Consider the following 20,142-nt stretch of genomic DNA (forward strand, 5'->3'; position numbering starts at 1 on the left):
CCAGAAGATATTTACCCACATCAGCCAGCTATTTTAAGTATAGTAAATCCTTTTGCCACTCTATTTACCTAACACTGAGCAAGAGTGTCTTAGTGCAGGCCAAGCAGGCTTTTTACAAGTGTCTTCTATTGAGTCCCAGATGTTAGGACTGGTCCTATGCAATGTTGGACCAGCCACAGCTGTTTAGAGCCAAGTGGCATTTGGACTCTTTTTTTTTTTTTTTAAACAAGAAGTTTATTTAAACAACAAGATGCTTGACTTGAAGGGAAAACTATCTAGGATCATTTTGTTCAAGAGTAATTTATCCCTACTTAAAGACAGATTGCCCTACATGTAACAGCTACGTACAAAAAAGTTATAAAATTGTCCTTGGTTTTACAATGATAAATGAAAAACATTAAAATTCTCCAATCGAACAAGGTATGCAAGGATTTGGTGTTGTTGGGTTCTTTTGTTAAAACAATGAGAGCAAAATAACTTACTGGAATATAAAGATAAGAGCTGAATGAGCATGCCACTAGTGGAGAAGGAGGTATTTTCACAAACCCAGTACTTTCCCCCAGACCATCTCCATCTCATGTCAACCAGAACAGAACATCGGTCATTTAGTTTAAAAAAGGAAAAGAAAGAAAGAGAGAGCACTATGCGTGTGCACATACACCAGTTACTTTATGTACAATAAAGAAATGGGGACAGGGAAATGAAAGAAGAGAGAAAACTATACTGTAGTAGTCAGGATGTGGTGGGACCAAATTGTGGCTTTCTAATTGAGAATGTATTCTTGGTCTATAACAAAATTCTGGAGTAAAGTAGCAGGCTCCCTTTTTAGTAGACACCTCCAGTCTGCTGCTGGAACACATCAATCGTATCTTCATCCTCCATTTCCAACTGTGCAGGTGTGTCTGTTTCGTTGATTGGCTGCCCATCAAACCGGAATCTGATCTGCCTCATTGACAAACCCTGCCGTTCACAATAGGCTTTCATTAGTTTACTAAGTGGTGTATGCCTCTTAATCTTAAACTGCACCACAGAACCATCCTGTCCCGCCACCTTCAAATTAATATGATCGTTGTTCTCAGTCTTGACTCCTTCCTTAGGTTTCTCGTCGGCCATGGCGAGCGCCGGAGTCTCCTCAGCTGCCGCTTCACAAAAGAGGCACCCGGTCCGCACTGAGGGAGCGCACAAGCAGCACCAGGAGCGGCAGGAGGAGGCGGCAGCAGGCATTTGGACTCTTAACACACTAAGGAATATCTGAGCCCCATATGTAGCTAGGGATAACCTAGAACTCCTGGTTCTTTGATTATCCCTGCCTTTTTATGTAAGTCTTACTGTCCTGATCCCAGTCAGGGTTTCTATCGCTGTGATGAAACAACACGACTAAGGAAACTTGGAGAGGAAAGGGTTTATTTGACTTACATATCAATATTGTTGTTCATCACCGAAGGAAGTCTGGACAGGAACTCAAACAAAGCATGATCCTGGAGGCAGGAGCTGATGCAGAGGTCATGGAGGGGTTGATGCTTACTGGCTTGTTCCATGGCTTGCTCATCCTGCCTTCTTATAGAACAGAGGACCAGCAGCCCAGAAATGGCACTAACCATAATGAGCTGGGGACTACTTCATCAATCACCAATTAAGAAAATGTTCTATAGTCAGATTTTATAGGCACATTTTCTCAATTGAATTTTCCCCTTTTTGGGTAACTCTACCTTATGTCAAATTGATATAAAACTAGCCATCATAGTACTCAACTGCTGAAGTCTATTTAATCTATGACTAATGTCTGGCTTTGACCAGAATCTTCCATCCAAGGCCAGAGTTCTCATATCTATGTTTTGATCTTGAAGAGGATTTAGGCAGAGTAGAAGCCTTCACAGCAGCGACCTGACCAGGAAAGAAGGACCATCCTTTATTTACTTGTCCCCCTTGCCAGAATAGTATCAAACTGGAAATGGTTTTCTAGACTAGTTAGAATACTAATTAGACAGCTAGTACCCAGAAATTCTGTTTATAGCAGCATGGCCAAATATTTTTCACACTAAGCTAGGATAGATTTCCCCAGGGTATAGGCAAGAGGCTTCAAATTCAGATGGGGTCTTGCTCTCTGATTTATTAACCAGAACTGTGGGCAATGGGGATGTGCAGTGTGAGAAGAGGGTTGTGTTATTTGAAGTTGATTGTGGTCAATCTAATTCAAACTATGTTAGAAGAGCCAACATTTTAATGGGACTTACTAGATCGTTAGTCTTTCTTTTATTGTATCAGTCAGTGTTTTATAACCCAGCTTTATTTGGCACACTGAGTTTTTTTCTTGTTAAAGTCAAGTCTAGCAAGGTATAAACTGACTTGAATTCATGTCAAGCTGAAGTGTCAATAAAAGAAATTACAGCAAGCATTCTTAAATAATTGCTAATTCCAAGCAAATCAAGTCCGGAAATATAAATGGATTGTTCACTTGATACTTGAAGTCACTGTTCATCGGAAGCCCTTTCATTTATACCAGCTGTTCTCAGTTCTGAGACATTAATGTCCTAATAAGAAAAGAATGGAGCTTTTCCCTTTGGAGCGAAGCTCTCGGGAGGAGGATGCTCTCTCCAAAAGACACTTCTCCAGTATAGGTTTGCAGTGGGCCCTATGTTGTTGTGTACTCCCAGCTTTAAGAGAAAGCTTTAGAAGGGCCCTTTCCTCGAAGCTAAACTCACAAAGCCTAAAACCTTGCAGCTGTTCACTAAAGATTACCAGCAAGATAGGGGCTATAAAATTCAAGCCTCAGATGCAAAGCTCTGCACATTTTCTCAGGTCCAGACGCCTCCAAATATTCTACATCTTTCTCACCAATCAAAGAGCCTTCACGAGAGCTTATTATGTGTCTTGCTTCTTTGGGGTCTAAAAGTTGGTTTACAAATGGCTGTTCTTGTTTCAAAAGAACGGCCAGCTTACTGAGGACCATCTTTGAAGTGAGTGGAACCAGGCCACCCTTTTGTTTTTACCAGGGACCAAAAGTGCAGTCTTCCCAGTTTTAACATTATCTGCACTAATGCAGTGTGGAAAAGCAAACAGAGAATACTTTTGTTAAAATCAGATTAGACTAATTCTATATGAAGTGCTTTAATGAAAAATGTTCAATGGTTGAAATACTATAACTCTGGAGTTAAAGTACAGGTGCAAGATTGATATTCTACACTCCCTAGAGAGCAAACTGCTACGTACTGTGAAAAACCAATTACAGTTTATAGTTGTCTGGGTTGGCTAAATGTCTTTTTTCATGGGAAATTTTCGTTCTTATAAAATAATCATTTTGTATTCTATATGTTCTGAACAATGCGGGCATCCCAAGCTCTTAAGAAATGGATTTATTTTTACTAAGCATTCTTTGCTGTTTTTATGAGGTCATTGACATGACTTTTAAATGGGGCTCCAGGCCAACTCTGATTCTCACATCAGTTCATTAATTCACACAGCTGTCTCAGAACAGCACAAGAATAATATATACTGCAGACAGAGGGCCAGCAAGGGGGTGGGCTAGGCTAGGACTTTATGCTATATTTCAATCAGGAGCTCCTGCTGACATCATAAACTATGAGAAGACAGCTTAAGCTGTGTGGGGAACAGCACCCCCCATGGAAATATGGCTGGTTTAATTGATCCTTTTGAATTTCATCGTATACAGAGTGAGACACCAAATCATTTTTACTCTGAGGAAAGTCAGAACATTAAAGTCAGGCACTGCAGGAGTAGATTAGCGGGGAAACCCAGGAAGTACCTTCAGGACTGGAGACAGACTCAATTGTGTTGATATATGGGCAAGCACAGCAGAAAGGCCTGGGCTTGCCGCCTCACGGAGGAGGCTTCAGGTTTGTTTTATTGGCCACTTTGAATTCATCTCCTCCAGGAGGTGCTTCTCCAAGTGAAATGAGACACGGATAAGATGATTGCAGTGTGAGTGAGGATTGGGGAGAAGCAAGTTCTATGTTCTCAGTGTTAGAGGATACAGAGAGCAAAGGACCCTCTATGCCTCCATGTGACTTCCAGCAGCTTTCCCTTCTTGACCTGATAACAGAATTGCTAAAATCGACCTAAAGCCTTGTTCTGTATTGGATCTTTTGCTGCCAAACTGAACTTAGATAGAACCTACACAGACCTGAGACATCCAAGAAGGTCCATGTTCTCATTGCTTCCTCTGGAATGCATAGGATATTCTCCAAAAATATATTCATCACTTTCACATCGTTTAAATTCCAAATTGGTTTCGGCTTCCTTGGGAGCAGTGAACTAGCCCTCTCTGAGAATAATTTTAATTTTACAAATAAATCCAGCCATATCTTTGGACATGGGGCAAGTTTATAAAATGCGACATTTTAAGTGTGCTCTTCCGTGACTCTCTAAAGCTCACATTTGTGAGCAAGCTTGTGTGGAGATCTGGAGGTTCTTATCTCATCTGGACAGACAAGCATTTGCTTGTTTGTTTGTTTTTTACATGAAAAACTGGTGAATTCTTAGAGTATAGACTGACCAAGTGTAAGAAAGAGAAGAGATTGAAATTGACCAAGAAGGTCAGGAGTCTTCTTTAGGCTCTCCTGCCTCCTTACTGCCTGCCCATCTTCCCCATCACTGCCCCATGACAGTTCACACATACATATACTGTGACAGTTCTCTCTCTCTCAAATGCCAAGTCATGGAAATCAAGGGACTGTAGCCATCAACCTTCTGATCAGCTCTTTGTGGGTAGAGCTGGTTCTGTGCCTCATGCCCACGCCCCTTACAGTCTCCTACAACAAGGTAGGTGGTGTAAAGACAAAGGGTTATCTGGGTATGGTAGCACATAGTTTTCATTCCAGGCAGAGACAAGTGGATCTCTGAGTTCGAAGCCAGCCTGGACTATAAAGTGGTTGTACTGGCTAGTTTTGTGTCAACTTGAAACAGGCTGGAGTTATTGCAGAGAAAGGAGCTTCAGTTGGGGAAATGCCTCCATGAGATCCAGCCATAAGGCATTTTCTCAATTAGTGATCAAGGGGAAAGGCCCCTTGTGGGTGGGACCATCTCTGGGGTGGTAGTCTTGGTTCTATAAGAGAGCAGGCTGAGCAAGCCAGGCGAAGCAAGCCAGTAAGTAACATCCCTTCATGGCCTCTTCATCAGCTACTGCTTTCTGACCTCCTGAGTTCCAGTCCTGACTTCCTTGGTGATGAACAGCAATATGGATGTATAAGCTGAATAGACCCTTTCCTCCTCAACTTGCTTCTTGGTCATGATGTTTGTGCAGGAATAGAAACCCTGACTAAGACAATGGTTTACAGAACATCTAGGGCTACACAGAGAAGCTCTGATTCAGAACAACAACAACAAACAACACAAACCAACTAACACAAAACATACAAATAAAGCGTTCCCCAGGAGCTGATCTTTATCACAGAGAGCATTAGAAACCTTAAGGAGGCTCTCTGTCACTCACCTCCTTGGAAATCTTGCTAGCAGGTTGCAATTTGTTTGAAAGGATGTTTTGTTTGTGAACAGAAAGTATGAGAATTGTCGAATTGACTTATACTCAACATAGAGATGTTTCTTAATTAGCTTGGAAGCAGAAGATGAATAAATATAGCTCGTGTGAATGAGGAGGCCATCATTATTAAGCAAAATTAGGCAACTTTAATTAATAAGGAGTAACTAATAAATCTGACCAAGAGGAAGGAACATTGAGTAATAATAAGAATTTCAAATGTTTATTTAGCGAAAAGTACCCACAGAGATGATGAATGTGCGGAAATGATTCGGATGGTTTATTTTATTTCTTTGGAGTAGCTAGTTAGCATTTTCTATGGCCTGGGGAGGTAGATGGATTTAGATGAGGTTGTGGGGATGGTGCTTCCATGTTGAGGTTAGCTAGTGTCCATATCAGAGGATCAAGAAACAGTAGCATCTACCTGTTTTCTTTCCCCATCCTTTTCTTCGGTCTCTTTTTCTGCCTCCTTCTTTCTCTCTCTCATCCCTCATTTCTCTTCTTTACTTCCTCCATCTTTGTTTCCCTCTCTTCCTCTCCCATTCTCTGCTCCCTTCCAAGCCCTTCTGTTCTCTCCTTCCCATTCCCCTGTTTTCCTTGCCCTTCCAGCCTTGTAAAGACATCACAAAATGTCAGCCCTCTGGAAGCTGGGGAAGGATGCTCACCCACACTTAATCCACCAGCATCTTTAGCTTGGATTGTCCACTTTTGGAATTGTGAGAGACAAATGTAGCTAAGCTGCCTGATCTATGGAATCATATTACAGTAAACTGACAGCTAAAACCGTAGTTTATTTTATAGATTTGTTCCAGTGACTGACTCTCTTCTGTTACTGAACTTTCTTATAATGAGGATTTGTTTCCTTTATTTATAGATTGCAGCTATTTCAGTTCATTAATTGAGTAATTGTATCTGAATGTTCTCACACTTATTTTTCCAAATTGCTGTTTTTGGGAGGTTTTTTTTTTCCCTTAAATACTTGAGATCACAAATAATTCTGCTTTCAGATTTTTCTAAATTTTTGAACATTTGCACAAATGCAATAAGATATCTTGGAAATGGGACCAAGTCTAAAATAATTCACTCTTCTATCCCTTGAATTCTGTTGGTGATGCTTGCATCTATGACTCCTGATCTCTTTCCTATGTTTTCTATTTCCAGGGTTGTCTCCCTTTGTGGTTTCTTTATTGTTTCTATTTCCATTTTTAGTTCCTGGATAGTTTTATTCAATTCCTTTGCCTGTTTGTTTGTGTTTTCCTATAATTCTTTAAAGGATTTTTGTGTTTCCTCCTTAAGAGCTTGTAGCTGTTTATCTGTGTTCTGTATTTCTTTTAGAGACTTATTTATGTCCTTCTGAAAGTCCTCTATCATCATCATGAGATGTGATTTTAAATCAGAATCTTGATTTTCTGGTGTTGGAGTACCCAGAGTGTGGTGGGAGAACTGGGTTCTGATGATGCCAAGTAGCTTTGGTTTCTGTTGCCCTCGTCTGTAGCCATCTGGTTATCTCTGGTGTTAGCTATGGGAGGATATGTGATGTTGGTAGAACATATACATAGGACACAAAGGACAGTGACTCAGCATTTGCATAGGTAGCCTTGCAATGCATCAATGGTCTTGCACCTTCACTGATTGTCAATTCCTTGAGAGAGAAAGAACAGAGAACTTTTCCTAGTGTCCCAGCTAATCCTGGTCATTCCTGATGATTTATGTTGATGGCGAGAGGCCTAGGAGTTTCTGTTGGATCATGCCTCTGCTACTTATTCATGTTTATTATCCTGACTCTATTGAACTGGACTGCTGGTATCTTGACAAACGGAGATTAGAATAGCTCCAAAGATCTACATCCATACAGGCTCATACCCCTCCCCCATCCTATTTGCCATCTTTTCTCTCCTACCTTTTGGAAAATGAGCTAGAAGAGGCAGTTAACATTTGAGATCTCTTATTAAAGTAGGTTTTGTAAAATCTAAGCCTACACCTGAATGTAGGTCAGTAATAAACCATGCATTGCAATGAATGCAACAAATAGTAGAAGATATACATCAAATATAGAATTATACTTGGAGGACTATATATATTAAATTATCATTTTGCTATTTTGCTTTTAAATTTATTCCATTTATTGCATACGATTTATATCCAAGCTTTTTATTGTTCTTTTATGTGTATATGTTCATAATGTGTGTAGATGGGGCAGAGGACAATTCTGTGGAATAGATTTCTCCTTCTACCTTTACATGGGTTCTGGGACCAAACTAAGTTTATCAGGATTGTGTGGAAAGTGTATCTATCCACTGAGCAATCTTGCCATCCCTTAAACTATTTCCTTTTTTTTAAAGAATTCATCTTAGTTTTGCATCTTGAGGCATGAGCCACCATGAACCACCATAACTATCCTACATCACCAAGGTATGGCTGTCCTCAGATTGCCCATACATGCTTGATCCAATATGATTTCCAAAGACAAAAGAGAATAATGGGCTTTCCCCACCCTCATAGATGAAGCTCTGATGTCATGGAATACATTGGCTTTGAGGAGGTGGATTTTGATATTGAGTGTGTGTTTTCCCTTCAAAAACATCACATGGCACTTGTTCCTTGTGAGGCATGACCCAATCACTGCTAGGACAGTAGACCACTTGTCTTGCTCTTTTAAGAACCTAGTGCTTCTGTTTTAGCATTGCTGTATTAGTAACATCAATTTGATTAAACATTTCCACCAGGAATGCTACTGTGAGAGGAGATGTGACTAAGCTTTCCTTAATTTATTTTGAGTTTCACATGAGCAAATGTCATGTAACCCTCATAACAAAAAGCTCCATGCACTGTAGTATTATAATCCAGTTTCTAATTCTGGGGTGAAAAGATATTTTAGGTAGAAAAGAATCATAGGGAAAGGAATGGGACTTTGTGGGTGAAATTAGGGACAGATGAGTACTCAAGTGCCTCAGAGAAATGTATGTGCTGGGTGTAGTGATCATGGGTCTTCACCTTCCCTGCTCTTCCACCCTCTGACTACCCCACCTGTGAGGTCAGCTGCTCCAAAGAGCAATTCATAACACTACAGCTCATAATGTGCTTGCAGGTCCCAAATTGACATGAAACTAAATCAGTCTTGAGTGCTATGGGATAGCACAGTTACCTTTCTAGTGTACTGAGCCCTCTTGGACTCCTAATAAATCTTAGAAAGGCAACGATTAGCTTGCCTGCCAGTTTTCTCCGCTTACAGAAGGACCTTGAAATTGAAACAATGAAGTCCTCTTTAAGGCTGGATTTTATGCTAGGGAGAAAAAGACGCACACAGAAGCCAGATTCTTAAATTGCCTTTTCTAACCCTGGTGTAAGCACTCTGCAAGACAACATTAAATGGCTCCTCAACTTACTGCACATTCCAAGTTGCTGGGGCCACAGGTCATGAAAACATGCATGAAAGTTTTAGTGACTGTATCCACAAAGTTCTTTATTGTTTCTCAAGAGCAGAAGGTGAGCTTCAAATAAAATCTCGGCCACTTATAAACATGTATCCAGTATAAGCATGCATTGCTACAGTTTCCAGGGACACATGAGGCTCACTAGAGAAGGTTCCCATAACATGACTGAGAAAGAATCGGACACAGATGCCAACACTGAATTATAGCCAAAGATAATTCATGGCTCCCAGTATTTTAAAACATAAGTGTAAATTATAAGTCATATTTACTCAAAATCTTAGGGTATAAGGTCAATCGCTGAGTGACCTGCTACCATGTGTTGGGTTTACATAGATGTTACTACTTAATTTTCCAAAATTTATAATCCCTTCTTATGTTGTTTAACTTGCCTAGCCATGCTGCCTACTTTACCCAGTGTCTGTCAAATGTCAGTCCAGACTTTGATACATAGGAATGCTATAGACATTAAACTTCATTTAGTAGGGGCTGAGAATATAATTTTGGGGCAGAATATGTATTTAATGTATTTATAGAATATAAATCCCTGGGAGTTAATTCGTCTAAAAAAATAAATAAATAAAACAAGTAAAAACTTTAAGAGAATTATTGTAACCTGTAGGCCGAGAATCTGCACAGGTGAGTGCATGGACTGCGGAGGGTGACCGAGCTGACTGCAGAAGCAACACAGCTTCTGGGACAGACCCTGTTTTGGGCCTTCATCTTCAGCCAGGAGGCAGGTCTGAACACCAGACCTCTGTGCACCTTCCCCGCAAGAGAGCTTGCCTGCAGAGAGTACTCTGACCTCTGAGAATCAGGAGAGAGCTGGACTCCCAGGACTACTGAAAGAGGCTAACAGAATCACAGGAGGAACAAGATCCAGCCAGACACAACTATAACAACTAATGTCAGAGATTATCAGATGGCAAAAGGCAAACATAAGAAATTTACTAACAAAATCCAAGACCACTCACCATCATCAGAACCCAGCACTCCCACCTCAGCCAGTTCTGGATACCCCAACACACCCGAAAAGCAAGATTCAGATTTAAAATCATATCTCATGATGCTGGCAGAAGACTTTAAGAAGGGCATTAATAACTCACTTAAAAAATACAGTAGAACGCTGCCAAAGAGGTAGAAGTCTTTAAAGAGGAAACACAAAAATCCCTTAAAGAATTACAGGAAAACACAACCAAACAGGAGATGAATTGAACAAAACCATCCAAGACATAAAAAGGGAAGTAGACACAATAAAGAAAACCCAAAGTGAGACAACTCTGGAGATAGAAACCCTAGGAAAGAAATCAGGAACCATAGATGCAAGCATCAGCAACAGAATACAAGAGATGGAAGAGAGAATCTCAGGTGCAGAAGATTCCATAGAAAACATGGACACAACAATCAAAGAAAATGCAAAATGCAAAATGCAAAAAGATCCTACCTCAAAACATCCAGGAAATCCAGGACACAATGAGAAGAACAAACCTACAGATAATAGGTATAGATGAGAATGAAGATTTTTCAACTTAAAGGGCCAGCAAATATCTTCAACAAAATTATAGAAGAAAACATCCCAAACCTAAAGAAAGAGATGACCATGAACATATAAGAAGCCTACAGAACTCCAAATAGACTGGACCAGAAAAGAAATTCCTCCTGACACAAAATAATCAGAACAACAAATGCACTAAATAAAGATAGAATATTAAAAGCAGCAAGGGAAAAAGGTCAAGTAACATATAAAGCTAGGCCTATTAGAATTACACAAGACTTCTTACCAGAGACTATGAAAGCCAGAAGAGCCTGAACAGATGTTATACAGACTATGAAAGCCAGAAGAGCCTGAACAGATGTTATACAGACACTAAGAGAACACTATCAGGCTACGATACCCAGCAAAACTCTCAATTATCATAGATGGAGAAAACAAAGTATTCCATGATAAAACCAATTCACACAATATCTTTCCACAAATCCAGCCATTCAAAGGATAACAAAGGGAAAACACCAACACAAGGACAGAAACTACACCCTAGAAAAAGCAAAAAAAAAAAAAAAATCCTTCAACAAACCTAAAAGAGTACAGCCTCAAGAACAGAATCCCAATTTTAACAACAAAAATAACAAGAAGAAAAAATTATTTTTCTTTAATTTCTCTTAACATCAATGGACTCAATTGCCCAATAAAAAGACAGAGACTAATAGACTGCCTACACAAACAGGACCCAACATTTTGCTGCTTAAAAGGAACCAACCTCAGGAAAAAAGACAAACAGTACCTCAGAGTGAAAGGCTGGAAAAAAATTTCCAAGCAAATAGTCTGAAGAAACAAGCTGGAGTAGCCATTGTAATATCGAATAAAATCGTCTTCCAACCCATAGTTATCAAAAAAGATGAGGAGAGGCACTTCATACTCATCAAAAGCAAAATCTACCAAGATGAACTCTCAATTCTGAATATCTATGTTCCAAATGCAAGGGCAGCCACATTTATTAAAGAAACCTTAGTAAAGCTTGAAGCACACATTGCACATCACCCAATAATAGTGGGAGATTTCAACACCCCACTCTCACCAATGGACAGATCCTGGAAACAGAAATTAAACAGACACACATGGACACTAACAGAAGATATAAAACAAATAGATATCTACAGAACATTTTATTTTATAACAAAAGAATATACCTTCTTCTCAGGACCTCATGGTACCATCTTCAAAACTGACCATATAATCGGTCACAAAACAGGCTTCAAAGCATACAAAAATGTTGAAATTATCCCATGCATCCTATCAGATCACCAGGAACTAAGGCAGATCTTCAATAGCAGCATAAATAATGGAAAGCCAACATTCACTTGAAAATTAACAACACTCTACTCAACGATACCTTGGTCAAGGAAGAAAGAAAGAAAGAAATTAAAGACTTTTTAGAGTTTAATGAAAATGAAGCCACAACATACCCAAACCTATGGGACACAATAAAGGCAGACCTAAGAGGAAAACGCATAGCCCTGAGTGCCTTCAAAAAGAAACTAGAGAGAGCATACACTAGCAGCCTGACAGCACACCTAGAAGCTCTAGAACAAAAGGAATCAAATTCACCCAAGAAGAGTGGAGAGCAGGAAATAATCAAACTCAGGGCTGAAATATACCAAGTTGAAACAAAAAGAACTATTCAAAGAATCAACCAAACCAGGAGCTGGTTCTTTGAGAAAATCAAGAAGATAGATAAACCGTTAGCCAGACTAACTAGAGGGCACAGGGACAGTATCTTAATTAACAAAATCACAAATGAAAAAGGAGACATAACAACAGAACCTGAGGAAATCCGAAACATCATCAGATCCTACTACAAAAGGCTACACTCAACAAAACTGGAAAACCTGGAGGAAATGGACAACTTCCTAGGCAGATATCAGGTACCAAAGTTAAATCAGGATCAGATTAACGCTCTAAACAGTCCAATTTCCCCTAAAGAAATAGAAGCAGTCATCAATAGTCTCCCAACCAAAAAAAAAAAAAAAAAAAGTCCAGGACCAGATGGGTTTAGTGTAGAGTTCTACCAGACCTTCAAAGAAGACCTAATTCCAACTTTCCTCAAACTATTCCACAAAATAGAAACAGAAGGTACTCTACCCAATTCATTCTATGGAGCCACAAATACTCTGATACCTAAACCACACAAAGATTAAACAAAGAAAGAGAACTTCAGACCAATTTCCCTTATGAATATCAATGCAAAAATACTCAATAAAATCCTCTCAAACCAAATCCAAGAACTCATCAAAGCGATAATCCATCATGACCAAGTAGGCTTCATTCCAGGGATGCAGGGATGGTTTAATATACAGAAATCCATCAACGTAATCCACTAGATGAACAAACTCAAAGACAAAAACCACATGATCATCTCAGTAGATGCTGAGAAAGCATTTGACAAAATCCAACACCCCTTCATGATAATAGAAAGATCAGGAATTCAAGTCCCATATCGAAATATAATAAAAGCAATTTACAGCAAACAAGCTGCCAACATCAAACTAAATGGAGAGAAATGCGAAGCAATCCCACTAATATCAGGGACTAGACAAGGCTACCCACTTTCTCCCTACCTATTCAATATAGTACTTGAAGTCCTAGCCAGAGCAATTCGACAACAAAAGGAGATCACCGGGATACAAATTGGAAAGGAAGAAGTCAAAATATCACTATTTGCAGATGATATGATAGTATATACAAATGATACTAAAAATTCCACCAGAGAACTCCTAAACCTGAATAACAACTTAAGTGAAGTAGCTGGATATAAAATTAACTCCAACAAATCAATGGCCTTTCTCTACACAAAGGATAAACAGGCTGAGAAAGAAATTAGGAAAGCAACACCCTTCACAATAGTCACAAATAATATAAAATACCTTGGTGTGACTCTAACTAAGGAAGTGAAATATCTGTATGATAAAAATTTCAAGTCTCTGAAGAAAGAAATTGAAGAAGATCTCAGAAGATGAAAGATCTCCCATGCTCATAGATTAGCAGGATTAAGATAGTCAAAATGGCTATCCGGCCAAAAGCAATCTACAGATTCAATGCTATCCCCATCAAAATTCCAACTCAATTCTTCACTGAATTAGAAAGGGCAAATTGCAAATTCATCTGGAATAACAAAAAACCTAGGATACCAAAATTCTTCTCAACAATTAAAGAACCTCTGATGGAATCACCACGCCTGACCTAAAGCTGTACTACAGAGCAATTGTGATAAAAACAAACAAACAAACAAACAAACAAATACTGCATGGTAGTGATACAGTGACAGACAAGTAGATCATTGGAATAGAACTGAAGACCCAGAAATGAGTCCACCCACCTGTAGTCACTTGATCTTTGACAGGGAAGCTAAATCCATCCAGTGGATAAAGGACAGCATTTTCAACAAATGGTGCTGGCACAACTGGCAGTTATCATGTAGAAGAATATGAATTGATCCATTCTTATCTCCTTGTACAAAGCTCAAGTCTAAGTGGATCAAAGAACTCCACATAAAACCAGAGACACTGAAACTTATAGAGGAGAAAGTGAAGGAAAAGCCTCCAAGATATGGACACAGGTGAAAAATCCCTTAACAGAACAGCAATGGCTTGTGCTGTAAGATCAAGAATCGACAAATGGGACCTCATAAAATCACAAAGCTTCTGTAAGGCAAAAGACACTGTCAATAAGACAAAAAGGCCACCAACAGATTGGGAAAATTTTTTACTGAATCTGATACGGGACTAATATTCAATATATACAAAGAGCTCAAGAAAAATGGGGTACAGAGCTAAACAAAGAATTCTCAGCTGAGGATTACTGAAGGGCTGAGAAGGACCTGAAAAATTTGTTCAACATCCTTAATCATCAGGGAAATGCAAATCAAAACAACCCTGACATTCCACCTTACACAAATCAGAATGGCTAAGATAAAAAATTCAGGTGACAGCAGATGCTGGCGAGGATGTGGAGAAAGAGGAACACTCCTCCATTGATGGTGGGATTGCAAGCTTGTACAACCACCCTGGAAGTCAGTCTGGTGGTTTCTCAGAAAATTGGACATAGTACTACCAGAAGATCCAGCAATACCTCTTCTGGGCATATACCCAGAAGATACTCTAACTGGTAATAAGGACACATGCTCCACTATGTTCATAGCAGCCTTATTTATAATAGCTAGAAGCTGGAAAGAACCCAGATGTCCCTCAACAGAGGAATGGATACAGAAAACGCGGTACATTTACACAATGGAGTACTACTCAGCTATTGAAATTCTTGGGCAAATGGATATATCTGGAGGATATCATCCTAAGTGAGGTAATCTAATCACAAAAGAAGTCACTTGATATGCACTCACTGATAAGTGGGTATTAGCCCAGAAACTTAGAATACCCAAGATACAATTTGTGAAACACAAGAAAATCAAGAAGAAGAAAGACCAATGTGTGGATACTTCATTTCTCCTTAGAATAGGGAACAAAATACCTATGGAAGGGGTTACAGAGACAAAGTTTGCATCTAAGATGAAAGAATGGACCATCCAGAGACTACCCCACCCCGGATCCATCCCATAATCAGCCACCAAACCCAGACACTATTGCATATGCCAGCAAGATTTCTCTGAAAGACCCTGATATAACTGTCTCATGTGAGGCTATGCCAATGCCTGGCAAATACAGAACTGGATGCTCACAGTCATCTATTGGATGGAACACAGGGCCCCCAATGTAGGAGCTAGAGAAAGTACCCAAGGAGCTGAAAGGGTCTGCAACCCTATAGGTAGAACAACAATATGAAGTAACCAGTACCCACAGAGCTCGTGTCTCTAGCTGCATATGTAGCAGAAGATGGCCTAGTGGGCCATCATTGTGAAGAGAGCACACTGGTCTTGCAAACTTTATATGCCCCAGTACAGGGGAACGCCAGGGACAAGAAGTGGGAGTGGGTGGGTAGAGGAGCAGGGCCAGGGTAGGGTACAGGGAACTTTCTGGATAGCATTTGAAATATAAATAAAGAAAATATCTAATAAAAACAAAACAAAACAGATTAAAGAATAATTTTTTTTAAAAAAAAGAAAGGGACAGATAATAAATATTTCTGTCACATCTACTCAATGATGGTGTAAAAACAATAAATAATGCATAAATGATTGTGGAAAAAAAAAGACTTCTGTCTTTGTGCTGCCTGTGGACTTGCACTGTCCCATCAGCTCTTCCCTGGCTCTCCACCTTGCAGGCTGTCTCTGTGATTTTCAGGTTTGTGATACCCTCAAATGCAAGTTTTGATTTCACTCTAGATAACTGTACATCATCTGCATCTCTACCCCTATTACTCCCGTTTTTCTTGTGAACCCTGACACATCCATTTTATAACCAGTGACACAAAACTCTCCGATGTGAAATCCTGCGCTTCAGTGTTCAGCTCACTGATGCAGGCAGAGCATGGGGTGACCTTGTGCTCTGCATCCCCATCTCATTGCCAAGCTGGAGCCCTCCCAGCCTGTGGCCAGTGGACATGTGAGAGGCATGTGAAGAACTGGGTTGTTTAATCCTCTCACCAGTTTTGTCAGAAAGCTTTTCACAGCAACCCACAAGAGGAAAATGGATTTGCTCTGAAGACTGTGGCCACCAGTGTGCTTTCTCTCAATCTAAACAGAGCCTCACACACACTCCATCGATCAAACCTCCACAGTGAAAAGGTCCCCCTAATGCTGGCCCACAAATATTATGTGTCTCAGGCAGCCCTGTGCTATCAGCCACATTTCCTGATCTACTCTGATTAGATATATAAACAACTTCAGTAAAACAGATCCTGAGCTTTGTTGTTAAAAATACAAGATAAGGCTTTCGTAAAGATTCATCCCTGGCAGAGGGGCTGGCTAAGTCAGGCATGAGCGCTCGGACTATTTACAGTTTTTTTATCTTTTACCATGTTGGAGTGGGCAATGGGCAAATATCTGTGATGTATAGTCAATGGTTTCAACTGTACAGTGCACTACTAAAGTGGATCATGGGGAGAAGGAAAGGCTAAAATAACTGAGAGGTTCACAAAGTGCTCTTGCACTTTGATTACCCAGCACATGATTGGCTTTACTAAAATGATGGCTACATCATCCTTTCGAATCTGGTGAACAGTATCATTCTGTCTCAGCTGAGAGCAGGGAAGAAGAGAGATAACGCCCACAAGGTGCATAAGATAACAGAGGCAGCACCTGGAGTCTTCATGACCAGCAAGGGAGGTGCTGCTTCATTTCTTTCATGCCCAAGGTATAGCAACGGTAAGAGCCTGGGACTGTGTTTATAGGCAGGGGATGTAAAATATTTTCTAAAGCTATTTCAGTTAGTCTTACGCTACTTGGGCTTCTTTGATAATGTGCTTTTGCTGGTTTGGTTGAATGTTGCTCATTTTATGTGTGGTAGTCACAAGTGATGGTAAACTGTATTGAAGAGTTCATTTAGAGAGATTGGGCCCCTTTTTTGGGCTTTTGATAAGACATGTACATATCAATATTTCTCTTTTTTTTCCTCAAGACACAGACATCAGTGTGTCTGAGGTTTATTATCTTTTTAAATTTTTCTGTTTTATAGAGAAATGCTTTTTGTACCTTATGTTTCTGTATTTTACTTCCTCTCCATTCTTCCTCTCCTTCTTTTTCTTCTTCTTCTTCCTCCTCTTCTTCTTAATTATATTTGTCTTACTTCTTTTTTTATTTATTTTTTTTAATTGGGTATTTATTTCATTTACATTTCCAATGCTATCCCAAAAGTCCCCCACACACTCCCCCACCCACCCACTCCCCTACCCCCCACTCCCACTTCTTGGCCCTGGCGTTCCCCTGTACTGAGACATATAAAGTTTGCATGACCAATGGGCCTCTTTTTCCACTGATGGCTGACTAGGCCATCTTCTGATACATATGCAGCTAGAGACAAGAGCTCCTGGGTACTGGTTAGTTCATATTGTTGTTCCACCTATAGGATTGCAGATCCCTTTAGCTCCTTGGTTACTTTCTCTAGCTCCTTCATTGGGGGCCCTGTGATCCATCCAATAGCTGACTGTGAGCATCCACTTCTGTGTTTGCTAGGCCCTGGCATAGTCTCACAAGAGAGAGCTATATCTGGGTCCTTTCAGCAAAATCTTGCTAGTGTATGCAATGGTGTCAGCGTTTGGAAGCTGATTATGGGATGGATCCCCGGATATGGCAGTCTCTAGATGGTCTATCCTTTCGACACAGCTCCAAACTTTTTCTCTGTAACTCCTTCCATGGGTGTTTTGTTCCCAATTCTAAGAAGGGGCAAAGTGTCCACACTTTGGTCTTCGTTCCTCTTGAGTTTCATGCATTTAGCAAATTGTATCCTATATCTTGGGTATCCTTAGTTTCTGGGCTAATATCCACTTCTCAGTGAGTACATATTGTGTGAGTTCCTTTGTGATTGGGTTACCTCACTCAGGATGCTACCCTCCAGGTCCATCCATTTGCCTAGGAATTTCATAAAATCATTCTTTTTAATAGCTGAGCAGTACTCCATTGTGTAAATGTACAACAATTTCTGTATCCATTCCTCTGTTGAGGGGCATCTGTGTTCTTTCCAGGTTCTGGCTATTATAAATAAGGCTTCTATGAACATAGTGGAGCATGTGTCCTTCTTACCGGTTGGAACATCTTCTGGATATATGCCCAGGAGAGGTATTGCTGGATCCTCCGGTAGTACTATGTCCAATTTTCTGAGGAACCGCCAGACTGATTTCCAGAGTGGTTGTACAAGCTTGCAATCCTACCAACAATGGAGGTGAGAAGCTGGAAGCAATCCCACTAAAATCAGGGACTAGACAAGGCTGTCCACTCTCTCCCTACCTATTTAACATTGTACTTGAAGTCAATATTTCTTTATATTGAATACCTTTTGTCTTTGTTTTTACATGATAGTGGTCTCAGGCATCAGAGTGATGGAAATGAGCACCTTGGTCCCATGGGCTTCTATGAACACAGATGATATCAGGGACCATCAGACCATTTAGGTAGAAAAAACAGACACATCTTGAATCTGGAATCTGCAAACCAGAATACCAGACCATCCTGGTCACTCAGGTCTGAAGGAGTCTCAAACAGCCTTTGGGGAATCTCCTTGAGCCTTGATTCTTCCAAACATCCCCTAGTGACAATTTAACAGAAGTACAGGGCCAGTGTTTAACTCCTGAAGATCAAACAAATTCCTCATTTGTGAGGAAAATGTGAATCCCTGAAAGGGTGCAGGTATCAAGAACCCCAGAGAAGAAGCTCTCTGTTCAAACTGGCTTCCTTGATATGATATTGTCATACAGAACCAGAGCTGTGACAAAGGACAGGATACTCGGAGGCATTGAATCTGTGTAACTAGGAACTCAGTGTTTTACTAGAAGTTCACAAACAGATCCCCACAGTTCCCAAGGAAAGGAGTTTGACATAGCAAGTTTACACTCAAGGTCTTTAGTATAATGCTAAGTTATTTCCTCCATTCAACTTAATTCCTGAGTACATGGTGCTGGTATAAACAGACTCACTGGCAGACTTTAAAGTGGTAAGATAGGCACCTGCAAATCCATAGTGTGCAGTATCAAAGGAGCATGGAGCATCTTCCAGTGCATTCCATGATTTTAATTTCCTGTTTATTCAAGGTAAGCATCGTGCTGCCCAAGGGTGCAGTCAGACTTAAGCTGTTTGTATCCACAAGAGCTGATGCTCCGGGGACCCTCTCTGCTTTAAGCAAGCTGTTTAAAACAAGCAAGTTGTTTATCCTGACTTCCTCGAGGTTAACCTTGCCTGTTTCCTTCATTCTGTTTGTGCTCCTTTGCTTTGTTTACATATTTCTTCCAATACATCCTATGACTACAGCTGCTGGCATTGTCTCCTTCTGTCACCCTGATGCACCTTCTCCTTGCCTATCACACAGTGTATTTGCTCCCATTTTCTGCCATCCACTGTCTTCTGATTACCCAGTAGTAGCTATTTAGCTGAATTAAACAGTAAGCTGACAAGATCTGAGTTCATCAACTAAATCATACAATTCTCTGCATCCTCAAGCGTCTCATGGATGACTCATGTCCCTGAACCTAAGCTCAGTGAAACTGAAAGAAATGTCAGTTGGCCTAGCATTTTAGCAATGTAACTGGGTAGAGAGGGGGCTGAGCCTTGTAGCCAATTCATCCCTTCACTGTCAGCACAGCCCCCCACCCTGACCCCAACGTATTTTACCTTGTATTACAATATCTTTCACAATGTTCCTTTGAGTGACAAAGCTCTTTGTTGGCAAAGCAACCACTCAAGAAATGCTCAATTTTAATTTCTGACTAATCTTCCTATTTTGACATGATGTTTAGTAATCTTTGTATTTTCAGGTGTCAGAGTGGTCAGACTTTCAGCAATACAAAGTATGGAGATAGTTTAAGAATTATCAGAGGAGAATTTGTTCTGGCCTGGAGAAATCTGCTGATGTGGTCAGCTACCACACATTCTGAGAGTGTCTTGCAATCTAGATGTATGAGTAAGGCAGGCCTGTGCACCATGGCAGGAGATAAACAGGTCAGATTGGGTTGAAAGTCTAGTTACCAATTAACTGATGACCTTTCACAGTTTCTATTTCTGTGATTCAGTTATCACCCTTGCATGGTATCACATACTCCCATCAGTCCCAAAGGCTGTC

The 20,142-nt window shown here is 40.2% G+C and overlaps 1 pseudogene; it reads right to left on the reverse strand.

Annotated features, from left to right (window-relative positions):
* On the reverse strand, positions 224-1,230 carry Smt3h2-ps4 (SMT3 suppressor of mif two 3 homolog 2, pseudogene 4 (S. cerevisiae); annotated as a pseudogene).

Source organism: Mus musculus, chromosome 1 (assembly GCF_000001635.26).
Source record: "Mus musculus strain C57BL/6J chromosome 1, GRCm38.p6 C57BL/6J".
Classification (NCBI taxonomy): domain Eukaryota; kingdom Metazoa; phylum Chordata; class Mammalia; order Rodentia; family Muridae; genus Mus; species Mus musculus.